Source organism: Scyliorhinus canicula, chromosome 5 (assembly GCF_902713615.1).
Source record: "Scyliorhinus canicula chromosome 5, sScyCan1.1, whole genome shotgun sequence".
Taxonomy (NCBI): Eukaryota; Metazoa; Chordata; class Chondrichthyes; order Carcharhiniformes; family Scyliorhinidae; genus Scyliorhinus; species Scyliorhinus canicula.
This window is the reverse complement of record NC_052150.1, coordinates 182380024-182402784: the sequence shown is the minus strand read 5'-3', so window position 1 is coordinate 182402784 and position 22761 is coordinate 182380024.

Here is a 22761-nt window from a genome sequence, read left to right as displayed (position 1 = left end):
GTGGTGTGCCACAAGGATCTGTTTTGGGGCCGTTGCTGTTTGTCATTTTTATAAATGACCTGGAGGAGGGCGTAGAAGGATGGGTGAGTAAATTTGCAGATGACACTAAAGTCGGTGGAGTTGTGGACAGAGCAGAAGGATGTTACAAGTTACATAGGGACATAGATAAGCTTCAGTGCTGGGCTGACAGGTGGCAAATGGAGTTTAATGCAGAAAAGTGTGAGGTGATTCATTTTGGAAGGAATAACAGAAAGGCAGAGTACTGGGCTAATGTTAAGATTCTTGGTAGTGTGGACGAGCAGAGAGATCTCGGTGTCCATGTCCATAGATCCCTGAAAGTTGCCACCCAGGTTGAGAGGGTTGTTAAGAAGGCGTACTGTGTGTTAGCTTTTATTGGTAGAGGAATTGAGTTTTGGAGCCATGAGGTCATGTTGCAGTTGTACAAAACTCTGGTGCGGCCGCATTTGGAGTATTGTGTGCAGTTCTGGTCGCCACATTATAGGAAGGATGTGGAAGCATTGGAAAGGGTACAGAGGAGATTTACAAGAATGTTGCCTGGTATGGAGGGAAGATCATACGAGGAAAGGCTGAAGGACATGAGGCTGTTTTCGTTAGAGAGAAGAAAGTTAAGAGGTGACTTAATTGAGGCATACAAGATGATCAGAGGATTAGATAGGGTGGACAGTGAGAGCCTTTTTCCTTGGATGGTGATGTCTAGCACGAGGGGACATAGCTTTAAATTTAGGGGAGATAAATATAGGACAGAAGTCAGAGGTAGGTTCTTTTCTCAGAGAGTAAAAAGGGCGTGGAATGCCCTGCCTGCAACAGTAGTGGACTCGCCAAAACTAAACGCATTCAAATGGTCATTGGATAGGCATATGGACGATAAGGGAATAGTGTAGAGGGACTTTAGAGGGGTTTCACAGGATGGCACAACATCGTGGGCTGAAGGGCCTGTACTGCGCTGTAATGTTCTATGTTCTATGTTCACATAGTTCGACCTGAGCCCTGCCACGTACACATCTCGGACAGCGAGCTCCATATGCTGTTTGGCGCATACAGCTTGATAATTACAGTCCCGAGCTAAAGTTTTTAAATCACGCAGGAATTCATCCAACCACTCCGCGGGGCGCTGGCGGCACGTCGTAAAAATGTGGTGCGCGTAGACCTCGTTGATGGGCCTCATGTACATTCGATCTAGCATGGCTAGGGCCGCCGTATACGAGGTAATGCTGTTAAGTTGAGTAGAGATACGGTGGCTCACCCTTGCGTGCAGTAGGCTGAGTTTCTGCTCCTCTGAAACATCTGAGCCAGTGTAGAAAGATTTCTTTCAACTTTGCAGCCTCCGGGTCGAGTTCTAGTCGATCACGTTTGAGGGCTGATTCCATAGTCGTTTTCTTCAAGTTTCCTAAGACTATTAAATTGATGTGACCACCAATTCACAAGACACGTGGTTGGAAGTGAACAGTGGTTTTAATAGTCTTACAACTGAGCCTGCCTGCAATGAGATGAACTGGCAGCAGGCTCACAACTCCAGGTCGTTATACTTCCAGTTAGTTGGAGGAGCCATGGGCGGAACAATGGGCGGAGCGAAGGGTGGAGCCCAGTACAAACTCCTCATCTCCCCCTATGGGCAGAGCCGTGCAACTGCTCGTATGCCGAGCTTACAAAAACACAACACATACAATATAACACAGTGTGAATTACTAGGATTGTGATTCACCACATGCCTGCTGCTCGTGTGACCACTGGGCCCACGCTGACTCAACACTCACCAATTCCTTCTCTTTGGTGAATACTGATGCAAAGTATTCATTTAGTACTGCGCCCAATTCCTCTGGCTCCACACATAGATTCCCTTGCCTATCCTTCAGTGGGCCAACCCTTTCCCTGGCTACTCTCTTGCTTTTTATGTATGTGTAAAAAGCCTTCGGATTTTCCTTAACCCTATTTACCAATGACTTTTCGTTACCTCTTCCAGCCCTCCTGACTCCTTGCTTAAGTTCCTTCCTGCTTTCCTTATATTCCACACAGGCTTCGACCGTTCCCAGCCTTCTAGCCCTGACAAATGTCTCCTTTTTCCTTTTGACGAGGCCTACAATATCTCTCGTTATCCAAGGCTCCTGAAATTTGCCATATCTATCCTTCATCCGCACAGGAACATGCCAGTCGTGAATTCCTTTCAACTGACATTTGAAAGCCCACCACAGGTCAGATGTTGATTTACCCTCAAACATCCTCCCCCAATCTAGGTTCTTCAGTTCCCCCCTAATATGTTTATAATTAGCCTTCCCCCAATTTAGCACATTCACCCTAGGACCACTCTTATCCTTGTCCACCAGCACTTTAAAACTTGCTGAATTGTGGTCACTGTTCCCGAAATGCTCCTCGACTGAAAATTCTACCACCTGGCCGGGCTCATTCCCCAATACCAGGTCCAGTACAGCCCCTTCCCTAGTTGGACTATCTACATATTGTTTTAAGAAGCCCTCCTGGATTCTCCTTACAAACTCTGACCCGTCCAGGTCCCTTGCATTAAGTGAGTCCCAGTCAACATTGGGGAAGTTGAAGTCTCCCATTACAACAACCCTGTTGCTTTTACTCGTTTCCAAAATCTGTCTACCTATCTGCTCCTCTATCTCCCGCTGGCTGCTGGGAGGCCTGTAGTAAACCCCCAACATTGTGACTGCACCCTTCTTATTCCTGATCTCTACCCATATAGGCTCGCTGCCCTCGGAGGTGTACTCCTGTAGTACAGCTGTGATATTCTCCCTAACCAGTAGCGCAACTACGCCACCCCTTTTACATCCCCCTCTATCCCACCTGAAACTTCTAATTCCTGGAATGTTTAGCTGCCAATCCTGTCCTTCCCTCAACCAGGTCTCTGTAATGGCAACGCATCATAGTTCCAAGTGCTAATCCAAGCTCTAAGCTCATCTGCCTTACCCATAATACTTCTTGCATTAAAACATATCCACTTCAGGCCACCAGACCCACTGTTTTCAGCAACATCTCCCTGTCTGCTCTTCCTCAGAGCCATACTGACCCTATTCCCTAGTTCTCCCTCAATGCTTTCACCATCTGACCTATTGCTCCGGTACCCACCCCACTGCCATACTAGTTGCCCGACTTTCTAACTTCCTTGCTTCTAATGGATGACAAATTTCCAGGGATTCTTATTCATTTCCTTTTGGTCAAATTATTTGCCTAATCTTATAACTGATGGAACAGTTGACATATTATAAAAGTGCAAATAAGTAACAGCGTAAGTGTTGATAAATGGCTTGCTTTGTTTATTCATTTACAGCTTCAGGGCCAAGGAGGAAATGAGATGATTTTTTTCTCTGAGCGAGTTGTTATTATCTGAAAGCAGATTTAATAGAAATTTTCAAGAGAGAATTAAATATATACTTCAAGGCCAGGGAGTGGGAATAATTGGTAATTCTTTAACAACTAGCAGAGGCAAGATGAGCTGAATAACCAACCACTTTGCTGCATTATTCTACTGTATCATTGTTTGATCCTATCTCCAATGTTTAGTTTTAGTACAGGTATCATAAAGCACTTTGGAATTTAGAATACAGAAGTTTGTTATCATTTATGGAATTATCTTCTAAAAGCACAATGGGTGTACCTATACCACATGGATTACAGCAGTTCAAAAAGCTCTCTCACCACGATTTTCTCAAGGACAATTATTGATGGGCAATAGATTCAGGGCTTGGCAGCAAAATTACAACTTACATTGAATTTTAAAAATTTCCATTACTTTGTCGTCTTTATCACCACCTATTACTTGGGCGAAATTAATCATCTCCAATGGCACTAGGAAAAATGGCGTAGCCATCTGTAATAGACATTTAAGGATAATTTAAAATAATAGGGCTAACCCACAGTCCAGCTAATAGTGCAAGTGGACACATGCAAACATCAAATTGATCAGTATCTGAGCAGACTGTTTCCCAGGCTGTGAGACTGAACCAAATTGTGGTGGGAGGTGAGAGTGGGCGGCGGAACGGGGGGGGGGAGCGTGGGAGGGAGTAGGCGGTGGGGTTGGTATCATAGGACAAGGAGACTTTTTTGGGTAAATAATCAATCCTAAAATAAGATTTGATCAATTAATTAGTGCAAAAGCTAAAGCTGAAGCAAATTTGAGAATTTATCATGTCATTAGAATCAGCAGTCAATTAACCAATTTAAACCAACCAAAATTAAATAATCAGAGATAGTGATACTGAAAGTGCAAACACCCCAAGAATGAATTTATAAATCTGCAGTTAGTAACAAATAATCCTGGCACGTGGCAATGCAATTACGCGTATATAACATTAAAATTTGTGGCACATAACAATTTGAATCATAGAATTAACAGTGCAGAAGGATGCCATTTGGCCCATCGAGTCTGCACCGGCTCTTGGAAAGAGCACCCTACCCAAGCCCACACCTCCACCGATCCCCGTAACCCAGTAACCCCACCTAATCTTTTTGGATACTAAGGACAATTTATCATGGCCAACCCACCTAATCTGCACATCTTTGGACTGTGTGAGAAACCGGTGCACTCGGAGGAAACCCACGCATACACGGGGAGAACGTGCAGACACTGCACAGTTACCGAGCAGGGAATTGAACCCTGCGACAGTGAAGCAACTGTGCTAACCACTGTGCTACCGTGTTGCCCAAATTGTGTTGCACAAGTGCTTTGACCATGCTAAAGGTACATGTTTGTCTATAGCTTTCTGAGAAACTTTATAAATACAGACAGGGTGGGCCTATGGAGTGGAAATCCTGTTCCATGTGGGAACTTCAAGACACTTCACATGGCCTGGCCAACCATTAAATCCCATTGGCTTCAATTGTACTGTGAGTCCTTGATACAACAGTCAAGCAAATAGTGCCTTGATGTCAAAGGCAGTCACTCTCACCTCTCCTCTGCATTTCAGATTTTTGTCCCTGTTTGGAACAAGGTTGCAATGAAGTCTGGAACTGAGTGCACCTAATGGAACCAAGCACAAGATAAGCAGGAAAAATGGAACCTTCTTATTTTACGAGGAATGGTTGGACAAGCTGGGCCTATATCTCAGGAGAGAAGGGTTTTAGAAGACAATTTGTACTTGAAAAAAGAAGCTTGTGTTACCTTTGATTTCCAGAAGGATTCAGGGATACTGAGCACTTTGGGTGGATGAAAGCAGGACCTCATTATGTTACATATGATCCAGCCAGATCCGATACTGAATGACCAAACCAATTACCCACTGACTCCATTCAAATCTACATCCTTTGCACTTAACAGAACAGAGGTATACCAGGGAACAGGATAGACTGAGAAGAATGTATGTTTCAATGGGTCTGGGTTATAAAAGGTGAAGGTGAGGAGATGGTTTCTCAGATTGGTAGCTGCGGAAAAAATAAGAAATAGGTGCAGGAGTAGGCCATTCAGCTCTTTGAGGCTGCTCCATCATTAAAATTAGATCATGGTTCATCTTTTACTTCAACACTACTTTCCTGTCCCATTCCTGAATCCCTCAATGTTTTAAAAAATAGAAATCTATCGATCATAGAACATACAGTGCAGAAGGAGGCCATTCGGCCCATCGAGTCTGCACCGCTTCAGCCCTCACTTCCACCCTATGCCCGTAACCCAATAATCCCTCCTCACCTTTTTTGGTCACGAAGGGCAATTTATCATGGCCAATCCACCTAAGCTGCACTTCTTTGGACTATGGGAGGAAACCGGAGCACCCGGAGGAAACCCACGCAACACAGGGAGAACGTGCATAGTCCACACAGACAGTGACACAGCGGGGAATCGAACCCGGGACTCTGGCGCTGTGGAGCCACAGTGCTACCGTGCTGTCCAAATCTATGTCTTGAACATACTCGAGGATTGAGTCAGTACATCCTTCTAGGGCTGAGAATTTCAAATATTCACCATCCTCTGAGTGAAGAAATTCCTCCTCATCTCAGCCCTAAATGTCCTGCCCCTTATTCTGAGAACTTGCCCCATGACTCTAGATCCCCGCCCCCCCCAGCCGGAGGGAAATTCCTTCCTACATCTAACCTTTTGAGGAATGAGATCAACTCCCAGTCTATTTAATCTTTCCTCATAGGATAACACCTCCATCCCAGGAATTAGTTTGGTGAATCTCTATGGCCACTATATCTATCCTTAGGAAAAGAGACCAAAACTCTACACAATACTCCAGGTGAGGTCTCACCAAGCTTCATATAATTGCAGTAAGACATCTTTACTCCTATACTCAGAACATCTTGAATTAAGGGCCAACAGACTATTTGCCTTCTTTTTAAAAAATGTACTTTATTCCAAACATGTGTAAAACAGCAACAATTTAAAAATACACACTCCACAAAATCATAGCTCACAATTTTCCCTCTTTTATCCCTTCCCTTCCACACAGCGATGAACAATTCCTCAAACATCATCATGAACAACTCCACATGGGCAGCACGGTGGCACAGTGGTTAGCATTGCTGCCTACGGCGCTGAGGACCTGGGTTCGAATCCCGGCCCTGGGTCACTGTCTGTGCAGAGTTTGCACATTCTCCCCGTGTCTGCCTGGGTTTCGCCCCCACAACCCAAAGATGTGCAGGTTAGGTGGATTGGCCACGTTAAATTGCCCCTTAATTGGAAAAAATAATTGGGTACTCTAAATTTATTAAAATAAAATGAACAACTCCACTAAATCTCGAAGGCCTCTGCTGACCCCCTCAACTCAAACTCAAACTCAATCTTCTCCCACCGGAGAAAGTCATATAAGTCCCGCAGCCAGAATACAGGAGGGTGATAGAGAACCTAGTGGAGTGGTGCAGCGACAACAATCTATCCCTCAATGCCAGCAAAACTAAAGAGCTGGCCATTGACTTCAGGAAGCAAAGTACTGTACGCACCTCTGTCAGCATCAACGGGGCCGAGGTGGAGATGCTTAGCAGTTTTCAAATTCCTAGGGGTACACATCTCTAAAAATCTATCCTGGTCCAACCACGTCGACGCTACCACAAAGAAAGCACAACAGCGACTATACTTCCTCAGGAAACTAAGGAAATTCGGCATGTCCACATTAATTCTTACCAGCTTTTACAGATGTACTGTAGAAAGCATCCTATCTGGCTGCATTACAGCCTACTCAGCCCAAGACCACAAGAAACTTCAGAGAGTCGTGAACACATCCCAGTCCATCACACGAACCTGCCTCCCATCCATTGACTCCATCTACACCTCCTGTTGCCTAGGGAAAGCGGGCAGCATAATCAAAGACCTCTCCCACCCGGCTTACTCACTCTTCCAACTTCTTCCATCGGGCAGGAGATACCAAAGTCTGAGAACACTCACGAACAGACTCAAAAACAGCTTCTTCCTTGCTGTTATCAGACTCCTAAACGACCCTCTTATGGACTGACCTGATTAACACTGCACTCCTGTATGCTTCAACTGATGCTAGTGTTTATGTAGTTACATTGTGTACCTTGTGTTCCCTATTATGCATTTTCTTTTCTTTTCATGTACTTAATGATCTGTTGAGCTGCTCGCAGAAAAATACCTTTCACTGTATCTCAGTACACGTAACAATAAACAAAATCCAAATCCAATAAAGTGTACTTTGGCAACCTGGGAAATGCCCTGCACTCGGTCCGTGCAAATATCTAAATTCACTCCTTTCCCGCAACCCATCCAGACCCGCAAACTACCCATCTGAGTACAAGTTCGTCACCCTCTCCAGCCCCGCCTCCCTCATTTCCCAAACATCCCATCCATCTCCCCTGGCTTAAACTTGAGGTTCCCCCGCAACTTAAAATGTCTCCTCAGCTGGTTGACACCCTGACCAGCGACCTGCACCATTGGGCTCTCTCTAACTTCCCGGAGCTAACGGCAGGAGAACCACCACCATGTCCCTCAGACTGGATCCCTGCAGGACTCCTCCTCCATCTTGACCCAATCCGCCCCCTCCAGCCCCACCATCGCTTCACCTTCTCCACATTTGCCGCCCAATAATAGTACAGCAGCTTTGGGAGCGCCAACCTCCCTTTCTGTCTCGGCAACGTGGTCGGCACCATTACCTTTGGGGCACAGTTTAAAACAAATCGTGCTGCAGCAGGTGGCCGTTCTGCACAGGCGCGGGTGAAACAGAACCGTGAAAGGGACTTTCGACGTTCTGCGCACGTGCAAGATCAGTTCGCACATGCGCACTTTGAAAAAGGACACAAACCGGAAATTGACCAATTTGCGCTTGCGCACGAGAGGTTTACGCATGACGTCACCAACATGATGACATGTACACGCGGTGGACACACCCATTTAAAGCAACACTGTCCTGCATTTGGAAAAAGGTGTACAGCATGTAATAAATTCAATCATTTTGCCACACAATGCAGATTTAACACAACTCAATAGAATCAATTTAAAAAGGCATTTCAACAGTATAAAAAGTGAACACCATACAAAGCAAAGAAGAAGAAGACAAAATTCAGACAAATCATTCAGACATGGCCTCCATAGTTAAAAAGATTGATTTAACTATGCCTACTTCATTGGACAACTTCATAATAGAAGTCATCACTAAAACAAATGGAAAAGGTACTGCTGATAAACCTACCAGGCAGCTATCTGATAGAACTAGAGATTAGAACATAGAACATTACAGCGCAGTACGGGCCCTTCGGCCCTCGATGTTGCGCCGACCTGTGAAACCATCTGAAGCCTATCTGACCTACACTATCCATTTTCATCCATATGTCTATCCAGTGACCACTTAAATGCCCTTAAAGTTGGCGAGTCTACTACTGTTGCAGGCAGGGCATTCCACACCCCTACTACTCTCTGAGTAAAGAAACTTCCTCTGACATCTGTCCTATATCTATCACCCCTCAATTTAAAGCTATGTCCCCTCGTGTTGGTCATCACCATCCGAGGAAAAGACTCTCACTGTCCACCCTATCTAACCCTCTGACTTTCTTATATGTCTCGATTAAGTCACCTCTCAGTCTTCTCCTTTCTAACGAAAACAACCTCAATATCCTGAGCCTTTCCTCGTAAGACCTTCCCTCCATACCAGGCAACATCCTTGTAAATCTCCTCTGAACCCTTTACAAAGCTTCCACATTCTTCATATAATGTGGTGACCAGAACTGCACGCAGTACTCCAGGTGCGGCCGCACCAGAGTTATGTACAGCTGCAGCATGACCTTGTGGTCCGAAACTCAATCCCACTACTGATAAAGGCTAGCACACCATATGCTTCTTAACAGCCCTATAACCTGGGTCGGCAACTTTCAGGGATTTATGTACCTGGATGCCGAGATCTCTCTGTTCATCTACACTACCAAGAATCTTGCCATTAGCCCAGTACTCTGCATTCCTGTTACTCCTTCCAAAGTGAAACCACCTCACACTTTTCACATTAAACTCCATTCTGCCACCTCTCAGCCCAGCTCTGCAGCTTATCTATGTCCCTCTGTATCTATAACAATCCTTCAAGCACTATCCACAACTCCACGACCTTCGTGTCATCTGCAAATTTACTAACACACCTTCTACCACCCTCTTCCAGGTCATTTATAAAAATGACAAACAGCAGTGGCCCCCAAAACAGAGTCCTTGCGGTACACCACTTGTAACTGAACTCCAGGATGAACATTTGCCATCAACCACCACCCTCTGTCTTCTTTCAGCTAGCCAATTACTGATCCAAACCGCTAAATCACCTTCAATTCCATACTTCCTTATTTCTGCAATAGCCTACCGTGGGGAACCTTATCAAACGCCTTACTGAAATCCCATATACACCACATCAACAGCTTTACCCTGATCCACCTGTTTGGTCACCTTCTCAAAAAACTCAATAAGGTTTTGTGAGGCATGACCTACCCTTCACAAAACCGTGTTGACTATCGCTAAATCAACTTGTTCTTTTCAAGATGATTATAAACCCTATCTCTTATAACCTTTTCCAACATTTTACCACAACCGAAGTAGGCTCACAGGTCTATAATTACCAGGGTTGTCGCTACTCCCCTTCTTGAACAAGGGGACAACATTTTGCTATCCTCCAGTCTTCCGGCACTATTCCTGTCGACAAAGACGACATAAAGATCAAGGACAAAGGCTCTGCAATCTCCTCCCTGGCTTCCCAGAGAATCCTAGGATAAATCCCATCTGGCCCAGGGGACTTATCTATTTTGACATTTTTCCAAAATTGCTAACACCTCCTCCTTTTGAACCTCAATTCCATCTAGCCTTGGTCCGACTGAACCTGAGTGTTCTCCTCGACAACATTGTCTTTCCTCCAGTTGTAAACACTGACGAAAAATATCCATTTAACGCTTCTTCCCCTATCTCCTCTGATTCCACACACAACTTTCCACTACTATCCCTTGATTGGCCCTAATCTTACTCTAGTCATTCTTTTGTTCCTGATATACCTATAGAAAGCCTTAGGGTTTTCCTTGATCCTATCCGCCAACGACTTTTCGTGTCCTCTCCTCGCTCTTCTTAACTCTCCCTTTAGGTCCTTCCTGGCTAACTGTAACTCTCAAGTGCCCTAACTGAGCCTTCAGTCTCATCCTAACATAAGCCTTCTTCTTCTCTTGACAAGTGCTTCAACTCCCTTGCTCGACAACTTCCTCCCTGCCTGACAGGTACATACTTATCAAGGACACGCAGTAGCTGTCCTTGAAAAAGCTCCACATTTCGATTGTACCCATCCCCTGCAGTTTCCTTCCCCATCCTATACATCCTAAATCTTGCCAAATAGCATCATAATTGCCTTTCCCCCAGCTATAATTCTTGCCTTGCAGTATATACCTATCCCTGCCCATTGCTAAAGTAAACATAGTAAACAAAGTGCTCACCTACATCTAAATCTAACACCTGACCGGTACAGAAACATTGATCATAAATGGATCAGAGGTACAATTTAACTTGGTCACTGGTGCACACGCCAATCTGATCACAGAATCGGATTTGGGTAAAGTAGAAACTGGTCCAAAATATAAAAAGACATATTGTAGATTAACAGACGACAATGGAAATTTAATAGCAACAGAAGGTTTGTGCTACCTCATAGTTCAGAGTGGTGCTATCAAAATTCCACTTGATTTTGAAATTGTGGATGACACAAAATCCTCACTTCTTGGAGTAGATGCATATATCCAGCTAAATTTGATTTAAAGAATTCACGCAGGCAAATTTTTCACTGGTTCACTTAGCAACAATATTGTGAGAAAATTCAAGCATGTGTTTAATGGAATGGGGACCATTACCATTTATCTACAACATCAAACTCAAAGATAGTGCCCAAACCTGTCATTCATGCTCCCAGACAAGCCCCTCTTAGAGAACGATTAAAGGAGGAACTAGATAGGATGCAGCAGAATGGCATCATATCAAAAGTTACCGATCCAACAGACAATGGTCTGTGTTAAGCTCAATGGTTCTGTGTTAAGCTCAATGGTCTGTGTTAAGCTCAATGGTCTGTGTTAAGCTCAATGGTCTGTGTTAAGCTCAATGGTCTGTGTTAAGAAACCAAATGGCGACCTCAGAATCTGTATAGACCCCAAGGATTAGAATGAGAATATAAAAAAGGGAACATTATCAGGTTCCAAAACGTGAAGAAATTACAGCAGAAATGACACACGCTAAATTCTTCACTAAACTTGATGCATCTCAGGATTTTGACAACTATGTTTGAATGAAAAGAGTAAACGACTCTGCACTTTCAACACTCCTTATGGTCGATATTGTTTTAATAGACTGCCCTTCGGCATCATTTCGGCTTCGGAAATATTTAATCGTGCCATGGAGTCAATCATTGAAGGCATTCCAGATGTATGTGTGTATGTGGACCGATATCATCCTATGATCAATACACAAGAAGAGCACTGTGAGAGACTACTAAAAGTTCTCACCAGAATTGACTCCTATGACCTTAAACTAAACAAAGAAAAATGCCTATTTGGCAGTCAAAAACTAAAATTTTTGAGAGATGTCATCTCCCAATGGAATGGAATGCAACCTGACCAATCAAAAGCTGAAGCTGTTGGTCAAATGACAATGCCAAAAGACAAGAATGCCGAATTTAGAATGTTCAGGGTTGTCAACTTTATGGGGAAATTCATTCCGAACTTTCAAGTAGGGCAACAGACCTGTGACAATAAAGATTATTATTATTATGAACTAAGAAACCTGATAAAGAAAAACGTTGCATTCATCTGGTCTCCACAACATGAAGTGGTGTGGTAAGATCTCAAGTCATCTTTAATCACTGCACCAGTTTTAGCATTCTACAACTCAACAACAAATATCAACATATGCAAGTCAAAATGGTATTGGCGTAGTTTTACTACAAAAAGCAGATGATGATACGTGGAAGCCTGTTGCGTATGCATCTCCCTCCATGGTGCAAACTGAGCAAAGGTATTCTCAGATTGAAAAAGAGTGCCTAGGTCTTTGGACAGGCATCAGTAAATTTCACAAACTATGTCTATGGACTGCCACACTTCTTCATTGAGACAGATCACCGTCCGCTGGTCAATATAATAAAAAAGGTCCAAATGGCATGTCGCTGAGACTTCAATGCACGATGCTGAAGATACATCGATATGACTTTGAATTAATATACACACCAAGAACAAATGTAGTACTTGCAGATAAGTTTCCCAGATCCACAATGCAGAGGATGACAAGTTGTTGACGTTGTACTCAGTAATGAAGCATAAGCCAATTTTATCACAGCAATGCTACCTGTCACAGATGCTAAACTACAAATAATCAAGGCAGAAGCTCTACGAGACACGACACTTCAGCAAGTGATACAATATCTACGTACTGACTGGCTTAAAGGAAAATGTACAAATTTTCACAACATCAGAGAGGACTTGACAATCAAGATGACTTTCTACTGAAAAGCGATTGTGTAGTAATTCCATCATGTCTTAGACAAGACATTCTCGCACAAATCCATGAAGGACATCAAGGCATTGAGAAATGTAGAAGACGTGCTCAGCAATCGGGGTATTGGCCTGGCATCAACAAGGATCTAGACAACTACATTCAACAATGTCGGATAGGTCAAACACACCAACCGGCACAATGTAAGCAGATCTTAGTGGAAAGCAAACTAGTTACTCAACCATGGACTAAAGTTGCAAAGGACATATTTTACTTTCAACGATGTGATTATTTGATAATCATTGACTATACTCAAATTTTCCGGAAGTTATAAAGTTATCCGACTCAACAACACATTCAGTCGTCAGGGCAACAAAGGATGTATTTGCCAGACATGGCATATCAATTACTGTTGTCACAGACAATGGACCATGTTTTAGCAGCCAAGAGTGGTTACAAGTCACTAATCAATATAACTTCACACATGTAACTTCTAGCCCGCTATACCCACAGGCGAACAGGAAAGCTGAGAAAGGGGTAGGAATTGTGAAGCAGCTCCTCAAAAAGCTGTGGAGGACAAAATGGACTTTGACTTAGCACTGTTAGCATACAGGGCTACATCATTGTCATCAGGGCTTTCTCCAACACAACTATTGATGGGACGAAAATACGTACTACGTTACCAACTCTCATTATTCCAAACAAAGATCAACAAGTCGTGCATCAAAAAATGCAGCAACTGAAGAACAAACAAAAGAAAAGCTATGATAAAAACCCCAAACCACTGTTAACATTCAAAGAAGGTGATATCGTACGCATTTGTAATCCTGAAGGTAGATGGATGGACATTGCAAAAATATTCAATGAGCTCACACCAAGATCATACGTCATCAGAACACAATCTGGAAAGGCTTTAAGAAGAAACAGAAGAGATCTCCTGAAACTTAAACAACTTATTACATTCACAGAACCAGCTACCACAAGTCAAAAACTCATATTTCTTACAAATGCCCCAAAAGCTATATTGTCAATTGTACCAAACAATTCAAAGAACATGAACTGTGCTGTACTTTCTTTGTTCTTTGACATTTAGAAAGTCAGCATGGTTTATGAAGGGTAAATCATGTTTGACTAATTTGCTAGATTCTTCAAAGATCTAATAGGCCAAGTGGATAATGGGGACCCTGGAGTTATAGTTTATTTGGACTTCTGGAAGATGTTTAATAAGGTGCCACATAGAAGGTACACAAGGTTAGATCACATGGGGTTAGGGGTAATTTACTACCTTCGATAGAAGACTAGCTGACGGATAGAAGACAGAGAGTCAGGATAATGGGTCTTTATCTGGATGACAGGATGTGACTAGTGGGGTTATACACCGTTCGGTCCTTGGGACTCAACTATTTACAAATGAATGACTCAGATACGGCGATAGAAGGTTCTATAGCCAAATTTGCAGATGACACTAAAATAGGTAGGAAAGTGGGCCAAAAAGTGGGCAGATGGAGTTTAACATGGATAAGTGTGAGTTTATCCATTTTGGTCGAATAAATTGAAAGGCAACTTTTATCTAAATGGGGGAGAGACTTCGGGGTGCTGCGATGCAGAGGGATCTGGGTGTCCGCATGCATGAGTCATAGAAAACTAACGCGCATTGTAGCCATCTAAGATGGACACCAGTATACAAAATGGAGAACCGCAAAGCATACAGGGAAAAACAGCCATAGTAAGGACACACAGCTTGCAGAAGCATTTAGCATTTAGCACGTACAAAAACCGGTTTCAAGGCAGTTGCAGAAACTCAGCCAAAGGTGCAAATAGGAAAGCGATCTGCATACCAATGAGGTGGTACCGGCCCAGTCCCAGATACAATAGAAACATTTTAAGTATCAATCGATACTTTTCTATAGCTACCCAGCCAGGATGGCGCCAGAGAAACCAGAACAATGAGCCCTTGGAACCGCCCCAGCCATTGAGAAACGACCCCAGGATAGGGGAGTTCAAACGTATCGATTGGGAAAGACCCAATCGATCCCCAGCAGGTGAGGGAACCCGCCACAAGGGGCACGGACCTCCTGGGGCCTATAAAAGAAGGTCCCGCACATGATTCGGTCTGTTGCATCCTGACTCCGGCCTAGGTTTGTTGCATCCTGAATCTAGCATCCAGACTCCTGTCTTTACCTGGGCCGCCGAGCATCAGCCACCGCCTAGTAAGTGCCAAACAATGATCGCTACGTGACCCAGGCATTGCTTATACTCTTGCCGACTTTTATAGCCAGAAGTTGCAGACCAAGAACGGGACGAAGGCCTTGCCCCCCTGACCTTGCCTGTTCCTTTCTAGATTAGTATTTCGTCGTTTTAATAGTAGAAGTAAGTTAGTCTTTTAGCGTGGGCATGAGTATTTATTATATTTGTTATAATAAACACTAATTGTTTCGATTTACTAATCGGTGTATAGATTAATTGCTTTGAACTTGACCTTGATAACTTGTGACAGTGTCTCTTACGGCACCTTGGCGACTCCAGAGCATAGATACAGATACAGAGCCAAGCCAGTGTTAAGCACACGTCCTTTATTGGAGGCGTGTTAATCACACTAACAGTAAAACGAGCAACATTTAGTGGCGACTCCGCCGGGACGCGATTAGAAGTGGCACCCCCAGTCCGTCCAGAACCCAGAAATTTGAATTAGAAATCTGATTGGAAAAAGGGAAATATCACAAGTGGTCAAGGTGTTAAAACCAATAACGATAATTCGGAAGTGTGTTTTGTGCATACGTACTAACAGGGTTGTAAGGTTAACCTGAGAGCTTTTTGTTGCGACGAACTGTCGGGAGTTTTTAAGCGGAACATAGCGAAAGCCTTACCCGTCTTTTAAAACATTACCTGTACATCCCCTGTTCCAAATTTAAGTCAGAAAGAGAAAATGGCCATGCAGGCAATGGAACGCCTCATGAACCCAGAGCAGTTCTTGGTCGCAGCGACCAGCAGTAGCCGAGTAGGCCAGTGTCCCGTGTGGGAGCTGGAACTCCGCAAGTATCTAAAAGGGAAGGGATGGCCCCTTTGGAATGAGTTCTGTATGAATGAGGAGACAGGTCCCGGGAGTATAGGACATACTTGGTGGGAGAACCTCTCTCAAATTCATAAGAAAAACCCTAGTAAAGCACGCAAGCCGATGGCAATCGTGTCCTGTTTGGTACAATTGTGAGGCACTGAGGAGGTCGTTCGGACGCTCCGAGCAGAATTAGAAGAACGTAATAGAATGAGTAAAGTGGATGTCAGGGACATCGAGAAGGAAAACTTAGAACTGAGAGGGAAGCTGGCAGAGAAGGGTAGAGAGGTGGATGATGCCAAGAGGGCACATCAGTCGTGTCTAGCCCATCTGAGCAGTTCCCAGACCCAATATGAGAAAGCCTATCAGGATGTGCAACGTGCAGTCCTGATACGTGAGGAATCAGAAAAACAGGTAGAGGCATTGCGGAGGCAATGCTTGGACCTAAAAGCAGCTTTAAGAGCACTCCATGCTGCCACTACTGAGCAAAGACAGAGCACAGTAGACCATGCAAAATGCAGGAAACAGATTGTGCAGCTGCAATCGTTACTTTCAGTGCAGAATGAGTTCCAAAGCACCTTTGGAACGCAGTTAGATGAGGAGAATGCCCCAGACTGGCAGGAACTGAGCAAGACAGCGCAGCGCTATGTTCAGGGAACATGTGCGCCAGCAGCGCAACAAAAGAGGAAAGCACCCCAACCCCCCACAGAGCAGATAGCATCCGCACCTATGAACCCAGTCACCACCCAAAGAAAGGCAACCACAGACGGCGCACCCGATATCACCTACACCACCCCCTTAACTGTAACGCAACTCAGGGACGCGTGTGAGAAAATCACTCCGTTTCTCCCCACCGCAGACCCCCACCAATTTTTCGCAAAGGTTAAACAGCAGGCGTCCATGTACGGCCTGGACGAAAGAGAGCAGGTTAAGCTCACGGTTCTGAGCTTAGACCCATCCGTAGTAGCAGCCCTCCCTGACCCACAGAACGTTGGAGGAGGCACACTAGACGAAATGCACACCTCCATTTTAGATGCGATAGGGTACAACCGAGGAGACCCAGTTGAAGGCCTAAATAAATGTAGGCAAAAGAGAACAGAGCATCCCACAGCATTTGCAGGAAGGCTGTGGATCCATTTCACGGCTGTTTTTGGCGAATTAGACCGAGCGCATTTAAACCGAGACAACATGGTTAAATGGACGCGCACCATAATCTCCCATGCCACAGATGCAGGACAGAGTGCTTGCAATAGTTACGACCCCTCAGAGGAGGCCCATAACGAGAAATGGGTTCTGAAAAGATTGTCCCGCGCTTGTGAACAATCGGTTCAGGGCAAAATTAAAATAAAGACCCCAGATGAAGCTCAGGCTGCAGCGGATATTCAGGCAGTGAGAGCGCACCAAAACCCCGCATGGGTAAACGAAGGGAAGAACAGCCCTCCACAGAAGTCGCAGGAATGCTACAACTGTGGTCAATTAGGCCATTTTGCGAAAGAATGCAATGCACCGCAGAGATCACAGAGAGGCCAGCAGACAGGCACTCTGAACAGAAACAGAGCGAAGCCTATCCATAGTATAGGGATACAGTCAGGACAGACCCATGTGGACGGAACGGACTGACGGTGTTCGGGCTCCCCCACTTGGGTCTGTGACACCCTTTGGGACCAATCCGGAAGTAGTCACAGCGAAGGTTAGAGGGAAGCCCATAGAGTTACTTTGGGACACAGGAGGGTCCCGCACCACAATTAATTCCACCACCACGGCAAAGGCAGACACGTGGCCGACCACCTCCACCATCACACTTAGCGGTTTCACAGGACACTCGCAGCAGGGACATATTACAGCCCCCGTAGCAATTCAGCTAGGGAACATTTCCACCAGACACCCCGTTGTATTAGTTAATCTACCCCGTACAGCAGAACACATACTGGGTATTGACTTCATGAACGCCCATAGCCTGTCGTTCGATCCAGTAAACCAGTGTGTCTGGCGAATGGCAAAATCAGACAGAGCACCCGCTACTCTCACAGTTGGAGAGTATGCTAACCAGATTAGTGCAGTAGGCGACTATTGTTTCGACCTGACTACGCTCAGCACGGACAAACAGTTTAGGACAGTTTTGAATAAACACAGGACAGCATTTGCCAGTCACCGGCATGACTGTGGCAGAATGACTGGACAAGTTCAAGTTACCGGACCTGACCCCAGACCACAGAAACAGTACCAATTTCCCCTAGAAGCAGAGGGAGAGATTGGAAAAGTAATAGACAGCTTATTGGAGCAAGGAGTACTTAGGACAGTAGCCTCGACCAAAAATGCACCTATTTGGCCAGTGAGAAAGCCCGACGGATCATGGCATCTGACCATCGATTATCGGGATCTCAACAAAGTAACCCCAGCAGTAGCCCCCACGGTAGCAACAAGTCCCGAGACCATGCTCAAACAGGGACTCCACTCAAAATCTTCACGGTTTTGGACATTAGCAATGGCTTCTGGTCAATCCCATTGGCAAAGGCGTGCCAGTACAAATTTGCCTTCACATTCAAAGGACAGCAGTATACGTGGACATGCCTCCCACAAGGATTCCACAATTCCCCCTCCATTTTCCACCGACAGCTGGCAAATGGTTTAGTAACATTTTCCCGACCCGAATGTCTGGTACAGTATGTGGACGACCTACTACTGCAGACAGACACCAAGGCAGAGCACATTACGCTTCTGGCCGAGCTCCTGGAACTTTTAACCTCGATCGGATGTAAAGTTAACCCCAGAAAGGCCCAAATATTAGAGAACAAAGTGATGTATTTGGGTACAGTCATCACGCACGGCAAACGCGAGATCGAATTCAAAAGGATTGATTCGATTGTCAAATTGCCCCTTCCCCAGAATGTTTCAGCCCTCCGGTCGTTTTTAGGACTGGTTAGTTACTGTCGGAATCATATCGATGGCTTCGCGACAAAGGCAGCCCCACTCTCAGACCTCCTTAAGAAAGGAGCCCCATGGGAATGGCTTCCGCAGCATACAGAGGCTGTGGAAGAGTTAAAGAAAGCCCTTAGCGCAGCACCCGCGCTACAAGTCCCAGACCAACTCTCCCCCTATGGAATAGAGGTAGCGAGCACAGATCTGACCCTCTCGGCTGTACTACTCCAGGAACGGCACGAGCAGCTACGACCCGTGGCTTATGCCTCCAGACTTTTAGACCCCGTAGAGCAAGGATTTTCAGCCTGCGAGAGGCACCTCCTAGCAGTTTTTTGGGCAGTTCAGTACTTCTCGTACATTACCGGACTCAATCCCATCACCATTTTGACCGAGCACACCCCCACACAGTTACTTTTAGACGGTCGACTGAAGGACGGTTCAGTGAACCAGATTAGAGCAGCTAGATGGACGTTACTGTTACAAGGATGGGACATAACAGTTAAACGGACCAGGACACACACATTTTTAGCGGACAACCTACAGTATCCAGGACAACCCCATGAATGCGAAATTGTAGCACCCCTACACAACACAGGACCCTTCATAGCAAAGACGTCCCCCAGGAAGATAGGAAATTCAAGCCAGAGCCCCCAGCACACAGACACGTGTTCCCCACTGAAAATATATGTGGACGGTTCATCCACAGTTTTAGATGGAGAATGCAATACTGGATGCGGGATCTATGTTGAGGACGCGCAGGGTCGCGCTTTAGAGGAGATTGCTTTAAAATTACCAGGACACTTAGGCGCGCAGGCAGCAGAGCTCGCAGCCATCGCATACATAGTGGACCACCCAGATTCGTTTCCCAGCCCGGCAGACATATATTCGGACAGTTTGTATGTCTGTAACAGTTTAACAGATTTTCTACCCCTGTGGAGGACACGAGGTTTTGTCTCCGCAGACGGTAAGCCTCTTCCATCAGCCCCTTTACTCCGCCACATCCTAGACAAAGCAAAAGATAGGACCTTCGGCATAATTAAAGTTAGGAGTCACCATAGGTCATCCCTCCCTGGAAATGTAAAAGCCGACGCACTGGCAAAAGCAGGTTCCAGGCGAGGACACTTTTGGATACCCCCAGCTACCGCACCAGCCAGCGCCCCTGTGAGTGCAGTTCAGGTCTCACAGACGGATATTAAAGATTTAGTTGAGGCACAGAAACAGGATAGAGATCTCAGGGAGATTTTTAAAGGAAATTTTGTGCACCAATACGATAAGTTCAGACACGCTTTGACCACACATGAAGGTGTGATCATTAAGGATAAACTTTATGTGGTCCCGGAACAGGATAGGAATCAGATGATTGCCTTATTCCATGACAGCCATGGACACCAAGGGATCGACCCGACCACAAGACACCTCAGACAACTCTGTTGGTGGCCAAATTTACGGAACGATGTAACCCACTACATCGAGAATTGCCTAATTTGTGCACAAAATAACCCGGAGAGGTACTCGAAAAAGGCACAACTTAGACATACTCGACCAGTTAATGGCCCCTGGACAAACCTCCAGATCGATTTTATAGGACCAGTGCCCCCTTGTAGGAATGGCTATAAATATGTTCTGGTCGTTATAGACACCTTTACCAAATGGGTAGAGGCATTCCCCTCACGAACCAATACAGCTAAGACAGCTGCAAAGATCCTGACCCACCACATCTTCACGAGATGGGGGTCTCCCCAGAAGTATAGAGTCAGATCAGGGATCTCACTTTACAGGACGGGTCATGAAGAACGTTCTGACAATATTTGGCATTAAGCAAAATTTCCACATTGCGTATCACCCCCAGTCAAGTGGGATAGTCGAACGCATGAATCGGACCCTAAAATCGACCCTTAGGAAAATGGTTCAAGAGAACAATTCAACATGGGATTCGGTACTCCCATTCGCACTCATGTTCAACCGCAACACGGTTTCATCATCCACAGGTTTCACCCCACACACACTCATGACCGGACGCCCTATGAAAGGTACAGAATTCCTTTTAGGACTGGACATGACTAGCCCAGAAGTGACGGCCCTCACACATGAGAAGGCAGTCAAAGATTTAGTTGAGACTGTGAGGTCTGCACAGTTAGCAGCCGCAGTAAAATTGTGAAAAAGACGAAAACAGAGCACAGCTTGTTTTAATAAGAATGTACACCCCACGGAATTTCAGGTTGGGCAACAGGTTATGTTATCTGTTTATAACCCCAGCAGCTTTTTGGCCCCTAAATTCTCCGGCCCATATTCAATTTCAGACAAAATTAGCCCCTCCGTTTACCAAATAAAATATCCCAATGGTAAGACTGCGTGGTTTCACATTAACCAACTGAAGGCATATGGAAAACAGTCTAACCACACACACCATGTCCTATTGGACGAAGCAGAACATCTCGCTCTGCCCACAAGAGACACATTTCCACCCTCCCCCTCACAGACCAGTTCCTCATCGGACTCGCCCACGACTCCGCCCACTGACTCCAGAACGCGCACCGAAACGCCCACAAGGTGCCGCAGCAGAGACAGCGACACTGACTCTGAGGACAGCCTCAGCACTCAACCCTATAGCCCCCACTGTAGCGACTACGACCCCTACTCCAGTGACCCCATGCAGGTAACCTACATTAAATATCCAGACCCACACCCAGACCCACCACCCGACCCTGACGACACCGACTACACCCCTTCAAACTTGGACACCACATTTTGGCACAGGGAAAATTCATGGAGACTTGTCCGCAATGATGGGAAGGTGGTAAGAGAGGGGGAGGGGGAGGGCGAGGACTCGAATACTGAGGTAATATGGGCTGAGTGAAGAAACAGGAAAGGAGAGGTCACTCTGTTAGGGCTTTTCTATAGGCCTCCGAAAAGTTCCAGAGATGTAGAGGAAAGGATTGCAAAGATGATTCTGGATAGGAACGAAAATAACAGGGTAGTTGTTATGGGGGACTTTAACTTTCCAAATATTGACTGGAAACACTATAGTTCGAGTACATTAGATGGATCCATTTTTGTCCAATGTGTGCAGGGGGGTTTCCTGATGCAGTATGTAGATAGGCCAACAAGAGGCGAGGCCATATTGGAATTGGTACTGGGTAATGAACCAGGACAGGTGTTAGATTTGGAGGTAGGTGAGAATTTTGGTGATAGTGACCAAAATTCGATTACGTTTACTTTAGCGATGGAAAGGGATAGGTATAAACCGCAGGGAAAGAGTTATTGCTGGGCGAAAGGCAATTATGATGCGATGAGGCAAGACTTAGGATGCATCGCCTGGGGAGGAAAACTGCAGGGGATGGACACAATGGAAATGTGGAGCATGTTCAAGGAACAGCTACTGCGTGTCCTTGATAAGTATGTACCTGTTAGGCAGGGAGGAAGTGGTCGAGTGAGGGAACCATGGGGTACTAAAGCAGTTGAATCACTTGTCAAGAGAAAGAAGGAGGCTTATGTGAAGATGAGACGTGATGGTTCAGTTGGGTCGCTTGAGAGTTACAAGTTAGCTAGGAAGGCTCTAAAGAGAGAGCTAAGAAGAGCCAAGCGAGGACATGAGAAGTATTTGGCAGGTAGGATCAAGGATAACCCTAAAGCTTTCTATAGGTATGTCAGGAATAAAAGAATGACTAAGGTAAGAGTAGGGCCAGTCAAGGACAGTAGTGGGAAGTTGTGCGTAGAGTCCGAGGAGATAGGAGAGATGCTAAATGGGTATTTTTCGTCAGTATTCACACAGGAAAAAGACAAAGTTGTCGAGGAGAATACTGAGATACAGGCTACTAGACTAGAAGGGCTTGAGATTCATAAGGAGGAGGTATAAGCGATTCTGGAAAGTGTAAAAATAGAAAAG